This window comes from Accipiter gentilis, chromosome 10 (assembly GCF_929443795.1).
Source record: "Accipiter gentilis chromosome 10, bAccGen1.1, whole genome shotgun sequence".
In the NCBI taxonomy this organism is placed as follows: domain Eukaryota; kingdom Metazoa; phylum Chordata; class Aves; order Accipitriformes; family Accipitridae; genus Astur; species Astur gentilis.
The window spans coordinates 10,392,406-10,417,301 of NC_064889.1; the positions used below are offsets into that span (position 1 = coordinate 10,392,406).

The 24,896-nt window shown below is 38.3% G+C and overlaps 1 long non-coding RNA gene across 1 annotated transcript in view; it reads right to left on the reverse strand.

Moving 5' to 3' along the window:
- Positions 1-4,479: 4,479 nt before the first annotated feature.
- Positions 4,480-24,896, reverse strand: part of LOC126043471 (uncharacterized) — a 32,876-nt gene continuing 12,459 nt past the window's right edge. Inside the window, exon 3 of the long non-coding RNA XR_007507451.1 lies at positions 4,480-6,000. This is a non-coding gene — a long non-coding RNA (uncharacterized LOC126043471). The remainder of the gene's footprint in view (positions 6,001-24,896) is intronic.

The window sequence follows — 24,896 nt, forward strand, 5'->3', positions numbered from 1 at the left end:
TCTACAGTAGGAAAGATTTAGAACATTTGCAGGAGACTACAGGGGTGAAACCTCTCACCAAACAGGATTACTTACGAGGGGACCAGAGGGAGCGTGCAGGTCGACTGCTGCGAAGTCAAAACCTGTTTGTTTCGGTGGGGGCACTGACAGCTACTGACAAAACGCTCGCCGACAAGTACTTCTGGCTAAGCAGGAAATGGGCAAAAGCTTTAGCTCGCCGTAAGGGACGATCTATTACAGAAGGAATTCTTACAAAAGCAGAAAGTTGACTTGGGGGGGGGGGGGGCGACTAAAAAAGAGAAATCGCGGCGGGAGGGCCCCATGGGAGGCCGCCTCTCCCGTCCCCACAGCAGGGCATCCCGCCGGCCCCTCACCGCGGCCAGACCCCGGCGGCGGCAACGCCGCTCGGCGGGCTGTCGGGGCCGGCGCCCGCCGGGCACATCAGTGCGGGCGGCGGGGCGAGGGCCGCCGGGAGGCGCGGGAAGTTGCTCCCACTCCGCCGGCCGCTCCCTCGGGCGGAGCCGTCCCGGCGCCGGGGCTCTGGAGCCCAGCCTGCCCCCAGCACTGCCCCGGACGCGCAGAGTCTCGCTTCTCCGCGATCGGCCGGCCGCGGAAGGACCGGAGCTGGCCGCGCGCACGGCCGCCCCTCAGCGGGGTCGGCGGCGAGGCGGCCCCCGCCGGCCCAGGGCGGGCCCCGGTCCGCGCCGCAGCGCCCGGCCGAAAGTTGCGCGAGTCCGAACAATGCGGAGAGGACTATTTATCCTTCCGCCGGCCGGCTGTGACGGGAGGGGGGAGGGGAGCGGCGGCGGAGGGGGCGGTGCGACCCGCCGCCTAGCGGGCGGGAGGGGCCGGGGCCGCTCCTCGCCTCGGGCTCCCGGGGCGGCGCGGCTGACCCCTCCCCGGGCCCGGTTACGAAAGCCGGGGGAGCCCGGCCCTGTCCCGTCCCGTCCCGCCGAGGCCCGGGAGCGGCCGTGGCGCGCCGAGAGCCCTTGCGGGGGCGCGGAGCAGCGTCGCGCCCCGTCCCCTCCCCGCCGCTCGGGTTCCCGCTGCGGGGCTGCCCGGGCGCCAGCGCGCGAAACGGCTCGTCCCTGCAGCGGGGAAAAGTCATTAATCCCCCGCGTTCCCTGATGCCGTCCTGCCGCCGCCTCCCGGCTCCCTGCTCTCCGCCAGGAATTAAGCACGAGCATAAGGTCTCCATACGAGCGGAGCGCAGCACAGCTCGTGGGCCATGTGTGCTCTGGGAAACTTTGATCCTCCTGCTTGTAGCTCAAGAAATGAAGCTCAACAGTTCAAATCGAAAAGCGACTTCCAGATCGTGCAGGAGGTGGGTTGGGTGCCTATGTTCTTGAGGCCGACCTTTTTTAAATTAACTAAAAACAGTTTAACAAATTTAAGCTAAAAGCAACATGATGTTTTCTTGCTTTTACAGTACCTTCCTAGTTAAGGAGTAATAAGTAGTCACAGGAGATTTACACTAGCTTAATAAAATTAATCCCAAATTATACTGTCTTCAAAGGTAACTTAAAAAAAACAAACCCACAAACAAAAAACAGGATGATACAAAGCTTAATTTAAATGAGCACCTAAACTTATTCCTATAAGTAAAGCAGTCATTAAATCCAAAGCAGGTTGACATCCCTGGGGAAAAAAAGTTCTCTTGCCAGTGTATCTCAACCTCTCTGTGCTGAAGCCCTCAGCATGGCAATACCTGTTCTTTCTAGGAAGTGAGTAACACCACTGCAATGAAGTGGTACTGGAGAGAGCTGGTGCAGCCACACAGGCAGGCTGTGGGGCACAGCATGGCTCAGCTACCGGAGGGACAGAGGTTGCTGGCAAAAAGAGTGCAGGTGCTCTGCTGCCACACCGCTCCTAAGCCCTTCATTTTAAGAAAACTCATTTATAAACTCAGAAGACACAGATTACAACAAAGAATCACATCAGTGAGATTATAAAAGGGAGTTATTTTCAGTGAGGAAATTAATACAAAGTTTTAAGTTTCCTATGTAAATTATATGCCCTTCACTACAAATTTTTACGATCGATTGCATCATGCAGTTCGCTGTGAGCAGTTTTGAAATATCCCTAGAGTAAGTATTACTGCCAAGAGCAATTGGGCCAAAGCATCTTTCACCAGAAAGGTGCCTTACACTGAAAGACATTGGCTAGATAGTCACAATGGAGTTAAATGGCAAAGAGGGTAAAGCATGAGTATCACCATTTTTAGCTTGGTTTCCTAGGGAAATCACTTGCAGACAACTACACTGTGTTCACACGGATGGATGCATTTCCTGAATAAATCATAAACTTATTTGCGAATTTCAACCACAGAAAATGAGGCGATCACGTTCACACACATTTAATGGAAAGGGGGATTAAAGAAAAAAAGATGACTATGTCGGTGCACCTACTGAAGAAAAGACTAGTTGAGGTCAATCCTTGCTAGCAATCAAAGAACCCAGACACAGGATACAAAAGCCAGGGGAAGGTAACTTCAGGCATCCTCCCTTCTGGCAGAACAATTTCTAGTATTCTGCCTGCCACTGGGAGCTGGAACCAGCAATGTGTTTTGCACAGACCTTTTTGAACATTTCCCCATCTCCAAAGTTTCACAGGAGCCAGAAAATAATTGCTTTAATGTAATCAAGAGCCATATAGCCCACAGATAATGTTTTCCATTCTAGAACTGCTTGAAAGAATGTAACTGAAGTTTGACTACAGCCATTCATCAGCCAGTCCCAGATGGGCCTCTCATGCGTAAGATTCCCGCTGAACACCAGTCCCCTCCTTGGCACTGAAGGGAACAGGTTCTGTCCCTCACACAACTAATGGACTGTCAGATGATGCATTCTGGGGAACTAAGTGATGACAGAAAAGACCGAATTTACAGAGCAAAATCACAGGTTTGAAGATTAGAAGGCACTCTTTATACCAAGCAGATACAGAACTACATTTTAAATTACACTGAAAGTTTCATTCCTTAAATCAGTGGAGTGACAATACATTGGGGTTAGTACTGTTCTCTGTCATTTGTTTGGGTTTTTTTTTAAGGTTTTAGGAAAAAAAAAAATCTTTAAGTTATATTTTGAAGAGTGCTGCAACCTCATCTTAAGTTGACTCTCATATGAAGAAAATTGTGGGTATTCAACTATTTCCCTCCTTATATATTGCCATGATTATTTTGTCCAACAATATCTGCAGAGCACATCAGATTGATTTTCATTTGGGAATAAAATTGTGGGTAGTCTCCTTGTCATATGTATTTATAGTTTCATTCTAATTAATATAAATATTTGTAGAAATAAGGAACAGTCTTGCAAGTGCTCTGTTCATAGAAGTATTGACTGACTACATGTAATGTTCTTTTCACATGAATCATTTAGGATGGAGCTCCACAAAATGTATCTCACCCTTCATAATTTGCCCTTATGTGGCTCTTAACATAGTAAAATCAGGGGGAGTTGACTCAATTATTGAAGATAGTTGACTATCCAAGAGCCAGAAAATCCTGGTTGTCCATCTCAGAGTGGGAAAAAAAAAGTTTCACGAAAAATAATGTGATAGGATTACTGTGTACAGCATATTGCTATTTTGACCATGAAATATTTCCATGACAGACATGCAAATATTCAAGGCCAGATGACTTCAACAATGGTACCCATGCTTTTGATGAACTAGTTTGCATTATCTCATCCAACTCCCTCTTTTATCATATGTAGATAAGGCATCTTATGCATTCACATGGTTTTGACATTGTCACATGCAGATACTTATTGCAACTACATAGTTTCCAGATGCTACAGAATAGTACAGCATCCTATTCAAGAATGTGCCTAACAGGAATTTTATGAGCTTGCATTCAAACTAGAAACTAACATAGAAAATTATGCAGGTTATACCATGCAGTAGGTAGTTCCATGCAGGTCTCAGGTCTAGAGCAAAAGTACACCTCAAAGAAAGTGAAGTTTTTAGGTTTTAGTTTTACTTTTCTTTTTTGGGGAGGGGTTTACTTTCTAAACAGCATATTCATGCTTTCAGTTCTTCTGTACACTAACAGCACTAGTTATAACTTCCAGAGCTGTCATAAATCACAGGTAATCCTACCCTAGCTGCAGGTCCGAGAGAGCTGGCACGTGTCACACAGAAGTTTCTGATTGAAAGATGACCTTTAATCAAGTTTCTACAGCTTGTAAGAACAGAGAGCATAAGAACGGCCATGCTGCTCAGAGCAAAGGTCCACCTAGCCCAGTAGCCTATCTCCAACATAACAACCCAGTATAGTGTCTATTCTTCTCAGTTTAATGTCTCAAATGTTCTCAATGTAGTGACTATTCAGTGGGATTCTGGAGAGGGGAGATGGGTTTTGGCCCTGTGCCTGTTCCTGGTATTGCATTGTTCCTGCAGTAATGAGAAAGAACAATCATTAGCCAGTACAGGACACTCAGAAGAACCAGGCATGAGCATGAGCAGAGTCATCCAGATTCTGGCATATTTCCCCCTTCTGCCAGTAAGAAAATCAAGAATTTCTCAAGCAAGAAGTTGCATTTGATTATTGTTCTTAATGGCTATTGAGGGCTTATCCTTTATGAATTTTGTTGGATCACATTGAACTATTTTAACTACTCAGCAGCTGGACATGTAGAGATCATGAAAAAAAGAGTCAGCAAGTAATGAAACTTTTTAATACTGTCAATGGGGCAAACATATTCCATGAGGGCAACTATTTGAAAGTCAGTAAAGGAGATCTAAGTCTTGAGGGGGAAGATTTGTATTTGTTCTCCTTCAAATACAGGATAAATATATTGCCATTGAAAGGTCTAAGGGCCAAGTTTGATTTCTGGTAAAATCTGAGATTTTAGTCATTTTACCTTCCTTACATCCCCTTATCTCTAATTGTAAAATTAAGGTTTTACAATATGGAACATACTGTGATTAGCCCAGGGTTTCACAGTTAGTTTGCTCATGTATACAAGCTGTTGCCTTTTGGCTGTTGGGCAGAACAAGCAGAATGGTTAAAGGTTAGTCTCTCTCTGCATTTGCCTTAGTAGGACTTGGGGTCTTCTCCCCAGATTCTTATTTTCATGAAACTTATAGGAATTTAGTATCTTTGAGTCAAGTACCCTCTGTTAAATACAGTTAAAAGTTATTGCCAAGACAGACAAACAGATGAACTGGTAATGCAAGTGCATAAACGTATCTTCCATAAAGAAAAGACAGAATAAAAGCAGTTATGAAAGGTACTTGCCATAATATTGTTCTGATTGAAGTCAATGGATATGAAACTGTTGGCTTCAAAGGAGGACCAAAGTATAGCCCATCTAGAGTCCCTTCAGTAACATTTCCAGCATAAATGTCACAGCCTGTCAAAATAATTCATATTACATGTGGAAATTTTTCATTAAGTTCTGTAAGAAAAATTGTTATTTCAAAGTCGAGAGATTTTTGTTTCTAACATCGTTTTGTATTAATCCCCTCTTTTTCAAACCACACAAAAAATTCAGGTTAGTTGTATAGCTCAAGACGATTCCAACGTTTACATTCCCTGTTGATAGTGATTGTTACTAGAGACCTGAGCAGCTGCATTGCCATCAGGGTCCTGGCTCAGAACTGAAAATTGAGGCATTGCTGAGCCCAAGCTGAAGTTCAGACCATACTTTTCTCTCTGGCAGGCAAGAATTATGGTCCAGTTTGCAAATTTTTTTCAATGTCAGACTCAGTTTAAGTTTTTTTGAAAGGCTACTGTTTGCATAAATAAGTTTGAATACTGCCTTCCATTTCATAGCTTTAAATATTACAATTCCTGTTCTTATTTTAAATGTTAAGGAAAATATTTTAGCAGTGCAAATAGAAGACTTGCAGCAGAATCTTGCCCTCCTGAACCATCTCAAAGTTTTAGTTTTCTCTTCAGTGGAGCTATGATTTTATCTCTGGGCTTTCAACTCTGCCAATAATCAAGTAACTTTATATAGGTCAGTTGAATTTTCTTCATCTCAGTTGCCTCACCTGTAAAACAAGAGTAGACAAAAACCTCTCTTAAAGGGATGCCAAGAAGAACTAATCTGTAAGATCTTCAAATGAAACACATAGTAAAAAAAGGTTTTATGTAATTTAACATTTAAAACTAGAAGCGGGTAATATTCTGCATGCCTATATAACCATTTTAATTTTGGATTATAGGATAGATGTACATAGAAAGAAACCTTAGGTAATTTATACAAGTTACCACTAGGGATATACTACTTTCATTTAAAAAAAGTTAACAATGTTCATCTAAGAAAACCTCATTATTACTATTTCATACATAAAGATTTAAAGAGACACTGTCCTACAACATCTTAAAATATCTTCTCAAACTTTATGAGAAATATACTTTAAAATTACTGCCTGTAGAAATATTACTAGAATATATACATATGACCTGCATTTCCTAACAGCTGTACAACACCAAAAATCTTAAGATTCTATTACCTGTGAAAGCAAGGATATTCTAAATATTTTGTATGCAGAGACCATAAATTTAACTTTCTTTTTCTATGTAAAATTCCACTCACCCAATTTTTCTTTCTCTGATCATGTTTTAAAATATGTATTAATTTCAATAGGAAACAGTTTCTATGGTTACACCTTCTACATGATAACATAAAAACAGTGTAAAACACATGCTTCAACTTAATATCAATATAGCCTTTAAACTCTCCTTAAATCAAATAACAAAAGAGGAACTATTAGAATATCAGTTAAGTGAGACCTGCTTGTTGGGGGGAGGTGATATTTGTTGGGTATTTTTGGTTTTACGCTGCAGATGTGTATTTGTGTCTTGCATTTATGATGGTTAAACTGGAATGGTGAAATAGCATGAGGTATGTATATCTAAAAGTAAAAATGTTTTACTCCTTACTCTGTGAGACAAGGCCACTTCTTGGACAACTCCAAACAAGCAGGAAAATTTCTTCACAGTACATTTTATGGCTATTTGGGCATTTGTAGTTTATAAATAAAATAAGACATCATAGACATTTACTATGAGTTATTACTTATTTGCATTTCACATTTTCAGAGCATATTTTTCAGCTCTCTATTATAGGATACACAATACCCAAACAGGACAGTAGAGGGTTAAGAGGTCCAGAGCTGTAGTATCTAGTATAGATGCAAGTCTGGGAAGAAGGCCATAGAATAGCTAAAGCTTAACTTTGAAAAAAGAGGTCTTCAGATTTTATTTTCCATAGGAGAGGCTTTATTTTGATTGATAAGAAAACAGTTTTAAGAAGCCTGTAAGAGCTTTCTTGAGACACGAAAAGATTTCTGTGGGATTGCTTTTCAGACTACCAGTTAATGATAAACAGTAATACTTTGGTAAGCAATTCTTAACTGCCATGACACAAGAGAATACCAGAACTGTTACCTTTATATTATGATATTCATACTAGTCTTGTGACCTGCTCAGTGCCACCTTCTTGGTCTGACTTAGTTCTGCTGTACCTAGGATAGCTGGTCATCCCATATATCACTGGATTCATAGACCTTATGAGGTCCCTTCCAACGTGAATTATCCTATAATCTTGTGATCCTATGATTCTTCATATTAGTTCATTTAACATTTCTTTTAAGCCCTCACATAAGCAGGGAAATTGTGCGTGAAAAACTGCCATAGGTACACAGAACTTTCTCAGAGAGGACAGAATGATGACTCAAACCTACAGTCAGCCTTTAAGAAGTTTACAAATGAAAGATCAGATAGTCTCTCAAATGTAGAAAAAAAAATCAAAACAATTTGTTTAGCATGATGTAAAGCCAGATTAAAACTAGGACAGAAAGGTTTTAGGGGAATAGACACATGCTAAATAAAACTGGCTGCTGCCACTGCCACCCTGCAGGGCCTTACAAGACATCATAGAATGTGTCAATGTGATTTATTTTTATGAATTACTCCTATGGGCATTATGTATGTATTCTATGAAGATTAAAAGGAATTGTTTCTTTAGAGATACTACATTAAGAATCACCATGTTGTTATAGTTTAATTTTGTAAAATAAGAGATCCCACTCACTGAATATAAATCAGTATAATAAAATAATATTTGTATACAAATTCCATCACAGAACAATTCACAAGGCTGAACACTTTTTTTAAAGCCAATGAAGTTAGAAATGAAACAGATGAGGCAATGAGTGAAAATATTTTCCAATTTTGAAGCAGTATACTCAGAGACATATTTCCTGTATTGTAGGATTAAATTTTCTTACTCGTGTCTGTTAGCCCTTCAAGAACTTATGAAGCGGTTCCCACTGTTGCCCACTTTTTTTAAAGAGGTTACCAGCCTGTCAATTTCCTGTAGAGGGACCAGTTTCAGAAAAATCTGTAATTTCAACCCACATTGAGCAAGACTATGATTATCTCAAAAACATTATTTCCAGTGGGTTTTGTGTCTTTCTAATAATCCGTACAGCAAGTCACACTACACTTGATACAGGACTACTAATTATGTAAGTTTCTATAATAACTAAGCACAATAGAATAGAGTATTTTTCTGTGCAGGGCAAAAGCTTCTAGAAGTGCACAGCCTATCTGTTTCAGCCTCAGAAAGCATTTAATGAATGGCCTCTAGAGCCTGCACTGATTACCTTCCTGATTCTGACTGTAGTTACAAAGGTTCCACCAGAGTACACCTATTTCTAACAGGTGCTGATTTTGATGTAGACAGTATTCCCTCTACTTTTACTCATTGCTGTCCGGGAAAACTATCACTGTGTGCAGGAAGACCGTCAGAATTCTCTTTTGCTAAAACCTTCTAGGATTGTATCTGGCTGTTGACTATGGCTGATATCCACACTGAAGGGCTCAACTCTGAACTGTGCTCACTTTGTCAGATAGTACCTGAATATGTTTAAAGTTTTAGGCAATATAGAAGGTTTCACTTCTGTGCATCAGAGGATGTGAAAATAATCCATGTTTCCAATTTATACAGAAAGCAAATATCTACTTCTAAATAAAAAAAATCTTATAATTATTTTTTAGGATTATTAATTCATTTAATTTTGTGTACACATAGACAGCAGTTGTCATCTTTTTGTACTTCTATACTCCTTTTTTTTAACCTTCTTGTCTCATAGTGTGTTGCGATTAGGGTAGACTCTTGGTTCTTAGAATTGTTTTGTCTTTATCATTAAATGCAAGTTTTTATGACAGACCACTTATGCATGAGAATGTCACTGCATTTGTACATTAATTATATACATATATACCTACACACGTATTTATAAATATATGTTAACTATAGCACAAGATACTTGAAAAGACATATTATAAAATAATTATGAAAAACATTATTTATTAAATAAAAGTTTGTTTTTAACAGATGTCCTAGGCACGCACTTGAGTATAGAGTCTCTTTAATATAGATTTAGTTCTAGTTAAGTGAGCTTCCTAAAAACATCCATGGACACAAAAGCAAGAGAAATCAGGCAAATCGATTCTATCACATTCTGGGAATAGTTAAAAGGCAATTTATCACTTAGCAAGGGACATCAAAAGCTCATGGGCATTTGGGGCATCATGTATCAGAGAGGAAGTCAAGTTCATAAATGACTCACTAAACGTTACAGGAAGAAGAAAAGGATCCTATATATCTTCAAGAACAGTGAAGAGTGATTTGTATCTAAAAGCTGTTCCAGAATAACAAGGAATCTAGACAATGGAAAGCATGTATAAACATTCTCCTCCTTTCTTTACATGTGTAGTTTCATATTGCTAATAGGTAAAAAAAGACACCAGCTTAAAAAACATACCACAAAATCTGCATGTACTGTGTCAGGGCCCTGAGTGCAGTTATAAACTCTCTCAGTAATTGCTCTGATGAGCCTCACCTGATTTCTCCCCATACCTTTGACCAGGGAATCCATTTAAGCTCAGTTTGGGGCATTCAGTCTTTTTCTAGGCTATGTCTTAGGTGTGTCTGCTGCTGATCCTGTTCCTGAAGTACTGTAGTGCATCCTTTGATGGACCTTGGACACTGTTTTGCCTGATGATCACTGGACTATTGATGGGACCTGTTGCTGTTGCCATGCTGCGCTGCTTGCCTGTCTCCAGTGCTCTGGGACTGTGTTCTGTCCGTGAGGTCCTTGCCCAGTGTGTACTGCAGCTACCCCTTAGCTGCCAGCTCAACTTCCTTTAAGGAGCAACCTGCTCATGCTGTTCCCTGATGTTGTGCTTAAACTGCATTCCAAAAGAGAGACACTGTGAAAAGAACCCCTGTAGTGTTAGAAACTTGGAAAGCTTTTAATTAAGTAAATGAAGTTTTCACTCATGATGGAAGGGTAAGCTGCAGCTGGACTGATGGGCCCTTTCTGGCTTGCAGTTTGTACCCATTTGCTCAGGAACCCAGATAGCTTTGGAGTCTACACAGACCTGTGCAAAAGTACACAGTATGTGATACCACCTAAGTAGTTACTGTTGTAATAAATAGCAAGATATGACAAGAGAGAACTGTTATAATAAACACACATGTGACTATTTTATAATATATTAGAATATAAGCCATGGGACAATTAGTGGAAAACAATTACTGCAAGAAATGTGTTTTGTGACCGAGACCCATCCTGGCCCTTTAAGTCTGGACTGTTACATTCCCATTTTGTTGTGAGAGAACAGAGCAAACGCTGTGGTTTTTTATAAAATGTAAAGCTCTCTGTACTACCTTTCAGAGATTATTTGGACAGGATGGCAGCTTACCTTGTCCATCCATTGCTCAATTACAACTTCTAAAACATGTTTTAAAGAGTTAAGTACTAATCAAAATTTTTGCATCCAAACAATGTCAGTCTCACAGAGTCATTTATCAGTGAAGTGTTAGGAATGAGTCATAATTTTATAAGGTGCCATTTTTCTATAGTATATTAAATGCAAGAGCATGTCAAACATATTGCCACTAAGGTTTATTGTTAAGTCTGCTGAAAGCATTTTGTTCAAAACAATGTTTGCTGTATCTCATATAGCTTGAAGCCTGAATTAAATGAGCTTTACTGCAGTCAACAGGAGAAAAGAATTCTTTCCCTGCCTCAACTCTCTGCCAAGAGCAGCAATGGTGTCAACATTCAACTATGCTACAAACATTAGCGGTGCTCATTTGCAACTATACTTTGAGCAACTGTGGAGTTTCTTTGCCACTGTACCTTTACCCTAATGCAAGATCAATGAATGACAATGCTACATTTGGCCCATCTTTAGTGGCCCCAGTCTCAGTCTCTCATTTACTGTACATTAAAGCAACTACATTCTTTTTTACAGGCCAAAAGGTTTAGATGTCTACCTGAATTTGTAGCCTATTCCAGGTATATATGCTTTGCATTAGGCAAGTGAGTGCTGTATGTCACATATACATGGTTGTGTATAGAGTTAGTTACTTACTGAAGTGTTACTGGGGAAAAAAAATCACAGTAACTAATATGGATGTGAAATATGACTAATCTGTGTTGGGTTTCAGTTACTTTAGTCAGAAGGCTCTGTGAGGCTGTATGCATCATTAAAATGCTACTCTATAATTCAAACTCTTCCATCTAAAGAATAGCCTATGCAGTACAAGAACACAAGGAGCCTCTAATTCATGTAAGTGGTGCTAATACTAAAAGCCACTCCTTTAGTTTTGACCTTCATGCTCTGAAGTATGCAGGGTTTGTAAAAGTGGTGATACAACCATTACTTTTTCAGGGTTAATTTGAAATTACACACTACCCAGATCACATTGAACGATCATGAGAGTATGTATGTATTATTGACACCTGAAAACCAACTACAATCTTTTCATGCACCATTCTGCAGCCCTCCCCAATTGTGATTCATGAGAATCAATAGAAGCTTTGCTTTCTAGAAAAGAGGACTAGAAAACTTGATTCTAAATGTGGTGTGTATTTGTCTAAGCCATAAAAATACTATGGAAAGAAAAGCCCAAGGCTAAAATAGCAGGTGTTTTTCAAGGTAGAATTGAAATCTATTGGCAGCACTGCATGGGGGAAGCTTGCACATTATCTTCCTGAACTCTGTTTGATTTAAGCAAGTGTTGGCAATTCTTATTTTCATGAAGTTAAGATTATCTATCAATTTTTTTCAATAAATTATAAAAAATATAACTTCTAATCATGCCTTTTCATATTAAAAAAAAATTGCTAGGCTTCCTGACAGTTAGAAAAATCCGATAATTTCTTCGATACAAGAGTTAATAAAAAATTGCAGATATTTTCTAAGTGTTTTGAGCAGTGGCTTTATGATTATGAAGTCTGTCAGTTTTTTTTAAGGGCTCACATTTCAGTATCAGAACTATGGGTGGCATCAGGTGTCTAAGTTTTGCACCATTTAAACCTGGCAGCTGTTGAATTTCTTTGTTGCATAATAAAGCCTTCTTGCAATAAAAAGGGAAATTTTCACTAAGACTAGTGAGAATGAGATCACTAGATGCCACTTTAGCTGCACTACACAGTTCTTCATAGCATTTTACTTCATATAGGTAATAATTTCAAAGGGACAGATTCTCTAGGCTTGTGAATTCTTTGTGCTCCTCAGTCAGTAAGGAAAGACCAGAAACAGGGCTGACAGCAAGCATAAAATGAGTGAAATGGGATGCAACAGCTCACCACCTATAACTGCCAATCTTAATCAGGGAAGTGACTACAGCACCCTAGGGCAGGGTGGTGAGGGTGACCCTAGTCCTCTGGGTCACTGCTAAGTAAGAAGAATTAGAGCATTCCCCAGGTTGCTGACATCTGTTAAAGTGTAACTACAACAGCAGATAATGTGTAGTACTCTTCCAATTCCTCATGCCTCCCTACCTAGCAGAAATTTGCTACAGTAAAGAATTACACATTTTAACAAGACTTCTTGCAGTTCCTGCACTAAGGAGTGCCTTTGTCCTAGCTATGAGGAAGGTTACTGTCGAGGCTGGTTGTTGTCTTTCATGCTACTCTTCATCAGTTGTTGATTCACTACTATAGGCACTGCTAAGCAGTGCTCAGGATGGTCAGCAGGAAGATTCTTCCTGTAATCATGACTGAAGGTTTACCCCATCATTTCATCATCTTACCCATGTTTATGTCATTTTGAAGGTAGATTGTATTTCCAGGTGCTAGTAAACAATTACATTTCAGAAGGATCAGGAATGTATCTTTCCTTTTTTTTAAGCAGAGCATGGCCAGACTCTTCTCAGTGGTGCTGAGTGACAGGACAATAGGCAATGGGCACAAACTGAAACACATTAAATTCCATCTAAACATAAGGAAACACTTTACTGTGAGGATGACTGAATGCTGGAATAGGTTGAGAGTGATTGTGGAGTCTCCATTCTGGAGATAGGGCCCTGGGCAACCTGCTCTAGCTGACCCTGCTTGAGCAGGGGCATTGGACTATATACAAATTAGATGTTTTCCAACCTCAACTATTCTGTGATTCTCTGATTAAACCACCTTCTCTAATGTAGTCATCATATGATTTATGCCTCTTACTTTGAGACTGGATAACTGTAATTGACTCAACAGGGCATGGCCTCATGACCATTGAGGGTATGAAGCTGCTAGACATTCATAGCCTAATGGTAAAAATGAGATACCTAAAATCAAACAAATTACTTAGTGTTTCATGTCTATCCTGACTTGGGTGTGTTTGAGGAGGCATCTAAAAGAGTTGCGCTGACCTCATGTTAACATCCTGGAATTGCCCTAAATGAGAGACCACATCTGTCCCTCTCTGTTCTGCACAATGAGCAGCAGAGGTGACTGAGCTAGCTGCCTTGCCACTGGCAGACTGTCTGGCAGCACCTCTCCCCACAGGCATATCTTCACCTCTGGTCTTGAATAGGCAGGTGTTGTTAACTCAAGTTAGTCTATAAAGCTGTAGGAGTTTCACAGGAGAGAGATGGTGCTGAGAAGATTCTCTTTGGAATTAGCAGGGTGTATTTACTCTTCCAAATGTTCTGAGGATAAGCACTGTCTGCTGCTTGCTGCATAGTGTTTGTAGGCATTACTGGTTTAAGAAAGGGTAATTTTAAAGAATGAGAAAGATCACAAGTATTCGGGTTGAAAACATTCTTTGTACATTCCAAATAAACACAGTTTAAAATTCAGCTTCCTTAGACTCTGTTTTCTCCCCCTAGATGTTAGAGATTAAGTGTCATTCAGAAGTGTTAGAATATTTCTCCCCTTTTCAAAAGCTAGCCATACAAAACTGTTTGGATTCCCTTCAAACGGAACAGTATAAAAAGAAAGAACTGCTGAGCACAGGGGTTAGCAACAGTTGCACTTTAAAATGACTAATAACTTTAAAATGACTAGGGGACTGAGTTGATACTTGTGAAAATGGAAAAACAGGTACAGCAGAGAGGCTATGAAAATCAGTTTTATACTATGACTGGTTGGACTCATGAAATGTGATTAGATTATTAGCAATAAAACTTGCAGAGATCATGGAGTTAAGCATATTTGTAGAGAGAGGCCTCAGCTGTACTGGCTTGGAGGAGTGCACTTGTTTAACAAAGAATTTGCAAACAAAATAGCTCACTTTATAAGGTAGATGCAGAAAACTAGACATTTTGATGTTACGCTTCCAAATGTGAGTAGAATGTGACTTATTTTTTTTAAAACTTTTAAATATGCTTTCCAAACTCCCTTTAGTGGATAGCAGTTCTAAACCTCCCCCTCCCCCCAAAACCAAAAACTCAATCAATTTTTAAGCAAATGATTGATCACTAATTTTTAATGTTATTCCTATGACATTGGAACTATTTGTATGTATTACCTTAATAAAAACTGAGTATGTATTTAGCCAGCCCTATCAGTATAAAACTACATGAGACATTCATACACCAAGACCCCACTCCCCTATACCACCAGAAAAATGATCCCCTTTCTTATCTCTTCAGTATAGCAAGCTCTTTTATCCATTTCTTTTACAAGCTGCTGTTGCTACTATTCCCCTTCACAAGTCTTGACAGCTGACTCATGTTGATGGCCACACTTCCCACTGACTGCTGTAGAGTAACTGCCAAACCCATTTCATACTGTAAGACTGGTGCTATCTGTAAGTCCTCATTTCTGAATTTGCTTCTAATATGTACATCATTTCGTTATGTATATGTTATTGTGGAAATGATACACGTGTAGTGTTGAGGGAAAAACCCCACAATTTTGTTTTCTTTTTTGGCTCTTTAGTTGAAATAGTCAAATCTTTAGGAGTTAATGCCAGCAGAACTCCTTTGCACAGCATGGCTAAAATAGGTAAAAAGGACTATGTTTTAAAAGTAAACTCTTCTACTACAAAAAAAGGAGGAAAAAATGAATTGAGGATGCTAATCAAACAGTAGAAAAAGTCTTTAAGGAAATATCATGGTGTTGAACATGTGATACAGGCCAGTTTTTGACTGAAGAAAGAACAGTCATGTTTGTTAGTTAAAACACACAAGGTGTGGGCCCAGAAGCAGAGATTATTGGCAATAGTTATTGTGTTTTGCAGACAATAGGAAGCAGGGTTTTTTGACTGGCCATCTGGTCTGCACTCTATAGCTACAGCTGCGTTAGCTAGCTTAGAGGAGGAGCTGCAGCTGTGTAATGAATATATACAGCATAGGAGGGTGTGATATTTATGGCAAAGATAAGAATTGATGAAAAAGTAGGTCTGGACATGCTTTAGGTTTAAGATGCCATTTCAAATCCTGTTGTCTATGATTCAATGCTGGACATTTCCTTAAAATATTCAGAGACCTGAAAGAAGAGATTTGATTCATAACTTCGCTGTAGTATGCATAAATACAAATGCTAGGAATTAGTATACAGTTGCCCAGGTCCAATTGTTCTAAACAGTTATACAAGCACAGAATTTTTCTGCCAAGCAGAATGATTAGAACGCTTTGGTTTGGTAGCTTAGTATCTAAGAATTAGGAATTTCTTTTAGATAGCTCAGAACTGTGAACACCTTGAGCACAATTCATTTTACATCATTCATGCCAATGAATCAGACTCAGAATTAGAGATGGTCTGGGTGTCTGGGTAGAACAACAAAATGTCATCACAAGACATCTTCACTGGCGTAACTTGTTGGTATGCATACCTTATTAGAAAAAATATTATTTATTTAATGGGACTTTTTTACATTTACTTAAATATATATACAGCAGATGCTGAAGACATTCTACCTACTCCCCCTTCTACAGAGATGGTGAATAAATAATTTGAATATCACTGTCTAAAGATATACCCTTCCCTAGAGGACATTATTTAGCTGCCACAGATAAAGCTATTTGTGATGGCCCATATACTGGTAAAGAAGTACTAACCTGCCCACCAGTTACTAGCAGACAGGAGCTAACATGCAGTTGCCACAGCACACAGTACCAGCAAGAAGTTAGCCTGTAACTGGGTGGAAAAAGTACTGCCAGCAAGATTTCCTTATTTTTGCCTTGTAAAAGAAACGTACCTTGGATGGTAGGTACTGCCTTGGAAAAAATACTCAGCTAGAAGCCCTTGAATAGGGAATTAGTCACATTCCTGGTTGCTCTTCCTGTGCCCAGGAGAGTTTGTGACAAGCACAGACAAGTGTGAAAAGCTTTGATAATAAATCTAGAGATAACATTCATCTGAAAAGTTGGTGTCCCTGGAGCATGGAGGTAAAGTGTCAGTCTCTAGTATTCCTTAAAACACTCAAAGGAAATGGGTATTATTCTGCCTATGAAGACATTCTCAGAAATAGAATTCTATTAAGTGCTACTGCCTTAACAAGTACTATAAGAGAGTTAACATCCTATGCCTTCAAGAAGCATTTGTTCTCAGTGGAAAAAAAAAAGGGCCACAGTAAATCCTTAGATATAAGGGTGGACATAAGTAGCTGGCATTTGTTTCTAATTTGCATTTATCTTATTTCATTGCAAATTTTAATTCATCTCTTCCAAATGAATATGGAACATTTCATTTGCTGATCTTTTGCATTAATGTGGTCAATATAATTGGAGCTGAAGTGAGCTGTTTGCCAGACTTTCTAACTGCTGCCAAGAAAAACTTGGGTGTCATTTAGAAAAATCCATGGGTGGAGGAGGAGGAGATCATGACCATCTGTCTATGCATCAAAGGCTAAATCATTATAGGGGAAAAATAACTTCTCTGTTGTGTTTGCCAGCCATGTTCCCCTTTAAAGTAAGTTCAGTTAGTAACTTTTGAAGATAAACATTTTCAAAATTGTCCTGTGGGCTCAAACATTTCTTGGAAGGAAGTTGGTGAAAATTTTAAAGGACAAAACTGCACAATTTGGAAGTGAATGAGATAGCAGGACGATAACATTAGAGGAAAAGTGTACAGTCTCCTTGGAGTCTTCCCAAACACTTTCTGTTGCATCCCTTTCAGTTCTAGGATCTCACAAGTACAGAGAAAAGGAAGCACATAGTCTCTTGCTTGTCCTGCACACAAATTACACAAATTCCATGCCCCATAGCATTTACAGACTTCTTGACTTAACATTTAACAACGGGACAATAGACTAACAGCATTTGAAAGACGTGACAGTAAATACGCACCTGGACCTACTTGAGTCCTAAAACTTCTGTTGTCAGTCAGGATAATAGTCTGAAAAGTAAACATTCTGCAAAAAAAAATTGCATAAAGAAGGGCATTATCTGTCGTATGGCTAATACTTTGCTCTTTTTATTTTATTTTTTTTTTTATTTAATGCACTGCAGAATTAAAATCCTGGCATCATGCTGAAATCTATCTTAAGGAGCTAAACTATGAATGCCTCTGAAAAGCCATCAGTCCTTCAAACCAGGAGTCACTATTGCAGGAGTGCTGTGGGCTCCTTTATCAGTAGTCACTGTGACATAAAGGTCTCTATGATGAGAGTGAAACGACAACAAATTGAAAATGCCAGTAACCATGGGAGTTCAGTTTAGACTGCCACTTCCACAATTGCCACTGTTCTAATTGAGTCTGCGATAGTAACCGCTTTAGCTCCCCTAAGTTCCAGCTTCTAGCATACTCTGTCATCTAAATATTTGCATTTTGTAGGGTATGACATCCAAGGCCGGGCATTGTTACTTAAAAATATTGCTCTGGCTTCTCTGAGCAGGAATCTTTCATAGTGTCAGTCTTCAAAGGAAAGATTTGCAGTTCTTATCAGGAGTATGGGTTTTTTCTTTGTATTCAGATTCTGAATTCTCTCCTTCTTTGAAGATAAGAAACCCCTGCTATCATGGACTTTATACGAATGGGTCCCTGGATTTGATAAACTGATTAGGACTACTAGGATCAAATCCTAAATATGTGCACATTGAGAGTTCAAAAGGTGAATTAATTTCACCTTTCTATGCTTGCTATTCTTGATTCCTATCTTTCCTGATAATAAGTAGCAAAATTTAGAAATGTAATTTTAAAAAATTATGGCTTTTTGGAGTTATACTTCATGTTCTGCTCCAACATTTTAAAATAATAAAAAAAAATATTTTACAGGCAGACGAGGGCGTGACTTTTGGAAAAAATAATCTATTGCTCGTTTTTAATAAATGCAAAACCAAACACAAGTGGATTTTTTATATGCAATCAAACATCAATAGCATGTTTCATGTACTTGAAATAGAACAAACACAATTTTAATCTGCAGTACATTCTGAATGGAGAGCCACAGCATTCCACCACATCTGGAATCTTTCAAGAGATATATTTATTACAAGTTTCTTAGTAACTACAAAGTATTACCTCAACCGCAGGTAATAAAATGCCAGCATCAAGATAAATGGAAAAATATAACTGCCTAACTAAGATCTTTGAGAGGTATTGACAATTCAGACAAACTATCCTTTTACATTATTGAAGTTGAATAATATTTTGAAAAGGAACTCAAATTCTGCAAGTTCTCTATAAAATCAAAATTAGTTCCCTGCAATTACATGGCTGAGTTTTCTAAAGTATTTGTTTCCATCAGGCTTCTTGCTTGAATTGTTTGCTAATCATGTTTTTAAGCCCTTTGTCTTTAATTTTAAGTTAACAGTGCAACAGGATTTATTTAAAAAAAAAAATCAAAGAATAAGAGAGTAAAACCCAGTAATTAAGCACTCCTGTAACACTTGTTGAAACCTGGTCGTAAAGAATGAATCTATTTCATTATAATGAAAAGTGTGTGTATATATATACTGTTTCAGAACATTCTCCTATTATTTTTTTTTTTTAGTTTTTTAAAAAAATCAAGAATAGATACCTTTCTGCCCCACCACAGTCTGCATGGTCAACAAATAGTTGACCATGAATAGTAAAATTTACCGTCTGAGCTGAATAATAGGCTATCCTGGAAAGCAGGAGTGTTAGAAATCTGCATGGAGGATTGAATTGGAAAATTGCCAGAAGTTCAAGGGCCACATCTATTTTGCATAAAATGGAGCAGATGGTAGCTGACTTAATCTTTGATACCATGGTACGGTCCACAGAGATTATAAATCCCAGCATGAAACACTCCATTTCTTTCTTGCATTGAGCAGGTGATAAAGGAAGATACAACGTATCTTGCAGATATTTTGAAACACCTACTTTGAAAATAGGCTCTATGCTGCATTATTGTTTCTCATCTAGATGTTTCTAGCAAGAGTTCTGTTTTTAACACCTACAGCTAATAGCATACAGTTGATCAGTAACTACAACTAATTGGCAGTTTCTTGGCCATATTATTGGAGCTTTGCCTATGCTGGCCCAGAGATTTACCCTGTTTCTTAGAAGTCTTTCTGCTGTTACACAAGCATTTGTAAATCTTCTGTCATTACATTTCATCTATCTGATGCCACTCACAGGCATAACCAGATCAACAAATAGATCAAATGCTGAGAGTTAGTATCTGAAATTCTTACACTACTCAAAAAGCTTGTGGGACATTAACATATTGCTAAGGAGAGGATGTCTTAGATTGTCCCCAAGGACCATTGTCTAACAGCTATTTAACATTCCATGAGTGTCTAAGACTATCAGCTTTTTTGGTTGAGCATGTAAGAGCCTAATTCAGCAAATCTTAAATTTAAAAGTAGTTCCTCTCATATTAAGCAAAGCAAGTAAGCATGAAAAAAAAATACTCTAAATAGAAATCTTAATGTGTACATCAAAATTCCAGGAAATCCACACCATCTACATATGCAGACTAAGGAAGCATATGATAGAAAAATGTGTTATGGATAGTATTGAATCAGTCACTACTTGTAGACATCTCTGTGCTCCACCATATCAAATTAACACTGGGTATGATTTGTGATTTAATAGAAAGGACCTTAACTGGTTTTACTTCTATTGCTAAAATTCAGATACAGAATACTTTTCCGAAAATACTGGTATTCCAGATTGAAGAAGGCTGAAGTCTGAAGTCAAAAGAAGGAAAGTGTAGAATAATTTTGTCAACTGTCCACAAAATGTTCATACAGTGTAAAATTCATTGGATATCTGATAATAAAAATTGTGTTCTTTTGTCTTTTGCAAATACTGATGCATTTTCTGTCAATAAGATTTAAAATACAGGTGCAAGAGCATTCCTAAACTTCTTGAACATCCAGCTACTATATATACTATATATCCAACTACAAATATACTACACTATATTTGGAGATATTTTACTTCCATCTTTGTAGATCCCTACAAAGGCATATATGGGCTATGAGAGATTTTTGGTGCAAATACTTTGTAAGAAAGTAGTTCAAATTTGACTACTGATAACTGATCTGTTAGTAGAAAGATGACCTAGAAAATAGTTATAATATGTAAATGCTAGTGCTTTTGTATCTATTTCCTTCAAAAAAGGAAAACAGACAATGTTTTGTCATCCAAATTTATACTCAGTATCAACACTTGTGAAGCCCAGCCTTAGCCTGTCTGCTTTGCTCTGATCTCACTGCACAGAGCAAACAGAAATCTGGGTGGCTTAAACAGTGGAGAGTGCACTGGCATTCCCACACGTCTTCCAGATCCCACTCCCCTTCTCCCATGTAGGTGTTGCTAAACAGTGAACATAGCTTCATAGCTCTGTATTGCTTGTCAGGATCTCTGGCTAAACCTTTAAACACTGCCTAAGAGCTGAGGGAAGCTCAAATACATTCTTTGTTGGAGCCTGTTGAGGCTGTAGCTCTCACTGTTAGTATTATCCAATTTGACAGGAATAGTTCCAATCTCATGATGTGGTAACAGCTACACAGCCAAAGAGTTGTATCCATTGCTTCAACTGTAATAGCGTTAGAGCTGACATTATTTGTGTCAGGGTCTGACTCAGGGCAAAACCTACAGAGCATCACTGCAAGCCAAGGGGTAGTACTAAGGTTTACCACTTCTGATGAGAACTGCCCTGAGCCAATATAAGCAGTAATATTTCAATTTTATAGATGAAAGAATATGAGAGAAATCAAATAATTTTTTTCAGTATCACAGACAGTTTAGCATTCAGGAATTTCTGCTCTTGTCCTAATACTGCTATAGGAAAACAAAAAATCAAGGGGGAAAAACATTTGCAAATGATTGCAACTGCATCTTTTCTCTCCCTTCAAGGATTTTATTTTCAAGCAATGGCTTACTCTCACAGCTTTTAATACTTAATCAGTAATTTTCATCAGCATGAAGTTGTTCTAATTTGTTACTTCTATGTTCCGATTATGAAATATGACAGAATCCTAAATATTTAAAGGGAATGGGATTATTAGCAATGTGCCTTTCTTGCACACGCCATTGTTACCCTCTTTAGTATCATAAAATATACAATGTACCTGTAGCAAAGAGACCTTAGTAGAGCATACAGATGGTATTGAATTCCTAAAGCAGTCATAGGTCTGCAAGTGCTATTCTCAAGATCTCAATACAGTCTTTCTAGATTATTATACACGAACACCAGTGAAAAAAGCCTTTCTCCATCTTCTTTTTAATACAGTAAGTCCACATATTATTCAAAGATACACTGGCACAAAATTATCAGTTTGATTACAGCCTAAAATTGAAATGATCATTTAGGTTTTGGTTAGTGTTCATCTACATAAAGTAAGTTTATGATTTAATACTTTACTGTATGGGTTATTTTTCTTGCAGATTATAACGCCCCTCAGAATATTCTGGGGGTTTTGCTCACCATTTTAAACAAATTTTTCTAATATTCTTAGAAAATGGAATAGTACAAAACATTATGGTTTAAGACTTTGAGAATCATGTAGTGAGATCTTTTGTTCATGTGTTAAGCCACTGAATGAAGATTATTGTAATCTCTGGTAGTTGGTGCAATAACACGGGGCTGGAAAGCCTCCTAGATTATTCACTTGGCACTGGTGGTTTTGAAAAGAGAAATCCCTGGTGTAAGCAAAACATCGATTTTTGTTTACAAGGTGATGGAAGGAAAAAGAAGGACAAATACTTTGTGGCTCCTAAGGTAAGCTTTTCCCACTGAAAGAGCCAATTCTAGGTTGGCAAGTATATTTGCAATGGTTGAAATGAAAATGTTATTGGCCACTTCAAAAATGTAGCAAATCTGTGTGGGATTTTGATATAAGCAAGATATAACAATAGAACAGCAGCCCAAAACTGCCCATATCTGCTCATAGGCAGATATGCAGAGAAAAGCCTGCAACAAACTTAGGGCTGTGTTACATACAGGTCAAACTCTACCAAAGTTAAACAAGCTGTGGGAAGGGGAAGATCATGACAAAGATTTTCTTTATAGAACAGCTGGTGAGACCAACAAGGTTACTCATATGACAGAGAAATAAATTAGCAGCAACCATAGAGGTAGGCTGCATTAAGAGTAAGTAAAATTTATTATTTAGTGGTCAAAAAGAACACGAAATGAAGTTATTTGTGAGTTGCTGGAGCAAAGTGAAATACATGGTTCATCCCATGTAGTAAAAGCAAGTGCACTGCCTAATCAACAACAAACTACCCACCTTCATTTCTGCTGCCAGTTGTTCTCAGCTCCATCAGAGACAAAGATCAGGTCAGTGGCAGGCAGAGTGTCAGTCACTGGTTTCTACAGTCTTGACTGCTCAGTAAATCACAACAGTCCATCTGGGACTGCTGCTGCAGAAGCTGATTTTCATCTCACATGTATCGTCTCCTACCTCCATTAGGCTGTCTGCTGCGCTCTAGCTTCCATTCGGCCATCTCTTATTCTTCTGTATCTTGACCACTGCAGATATAAAGCATATCAAGGGCATTTTTGAAGCCTTTTTCCTCATTAACTGAGGCCCTTCTTACTCACTGTGTTCTTCAGCCTCATTTTGAGGCTGTGTCTAGCTATACAGCTATACAGCCGGGATAGCATCTAATCCTTCCACTAGTCAAAAAAGATGACTTATTTCAAAGAGTATTCCTTAAAACTCTCATAATGTACACTTTCTCAATAAACCTTATAAAAAAGTCCAAGAAGAATAATCAGAAACCAAGTATAATGTTTGCATTGGAGAGGTGGTTTCCTTGAAAATGGTGAAAGAATTAAAGTATTTCTCTAATGGTGAGCATGAAGTCTAAGATCTTGTTTTTCACAAAAACATGGAAATCAGGTGCAGCGTGTTCTTAGCATTGAGTGTAACTACTGGGAATTAGGAAATTGAATTAAGTTGCAATATGCTACATATGGATGATTGATTCTTTCAGGACTGATGAAAAGAAAAAAGTAGTTAGCCAGAAAGAGTACTAAATTGTTTTTTTCACTATGAAAAAATTCTGAAGATGCTTTGCCCTGTATCTATGTGGAACAGTTCATAAAAGAAAACCATAACTCAAGACTGATGTCATCAGAACTATTGCTATTCTGAATCTGCTTTAGTTTCTAGTTGCTTAATTTAGTTGCTTCATTCACTTCTCTTCAGACAGGATTTCAATTTATGGCATCTGATATTGTTGTCTTGGTGTCCTTTAAAATTCAAGTTCGGAGGAAAAATGAGGTTGCTGATGTGGAAAACAAAGATTTCTACAATAAATCTCCTCTAATAAGAGCACAAATAGGTTTTATGTTATCATGTGGCTCTTAAATTTGCAGGTACCAGGAATATAAATTTCAATCTGTGAATATGTAGTACTGCAATTTTTTTTAACTCAGTATTAGGAAACCAGACATAGGCAAACAGTTTATCCATCTGCCTGGAAAACATTCCAGTCAGAAGCTCTATGGTAAGGAGATGCCTAACCACGGAAGGTTAGGCTTAGAATAGTTTTCAATCAGATCAAGATCTGTTTTAAAAAAAAAAAAAAAAATCATATTCTCTTTTATCATCAAGTATAGGTTTTTATTAATACTATACAATCTTTCACTTTAAGAAAGTGAAATATTATTTTTTAAATTTTTTTTTTAAATTGCTGAGACAGAAGCTATTAAAATAGAAATTATTATCAATCACAATACTTTTTTTTCTTTAAATCTATGTTTTTTTCAGCCTTGAATATCTCCTATAACCAGAATAGAACTGTTCTACTCTTGGGCCAAACCCCCAGATACTTATTTTCTCAGAAAGAAATAGTCACTCTTTACATTTAGCCTCCCATTCTAGCTCCCAGTTTTCCCATAAAAAGAACCAGGACTGCATTCTAGCAAACTAGGATTTCTATAGTTTTCAATAGCTAACTTGAAAGAATTGAATTCTATTCTATTCTGCTCTGAGGGCTGTGTTCAGTCAATCAGAGCCTTACCAACCTACCCACTCCAGGAAAAAAAAACACAAAAAAACCCAAAACAACTGAAAAAGTAAAGGAATGCAAATGTTTGCCTTGTAATTCTACATTATCTTTGATTTTTTCCTAGGTCTAGACGCACATACATTGCACTTTCATAGCTGTACTCTTATTTCATTTCTAAAACATTTTCCACTACTCCTGAAAAGTACAAAATTATGAAGATCCTGATTATTGCCACAGATATTAATGATTACTGACACTATTACTGT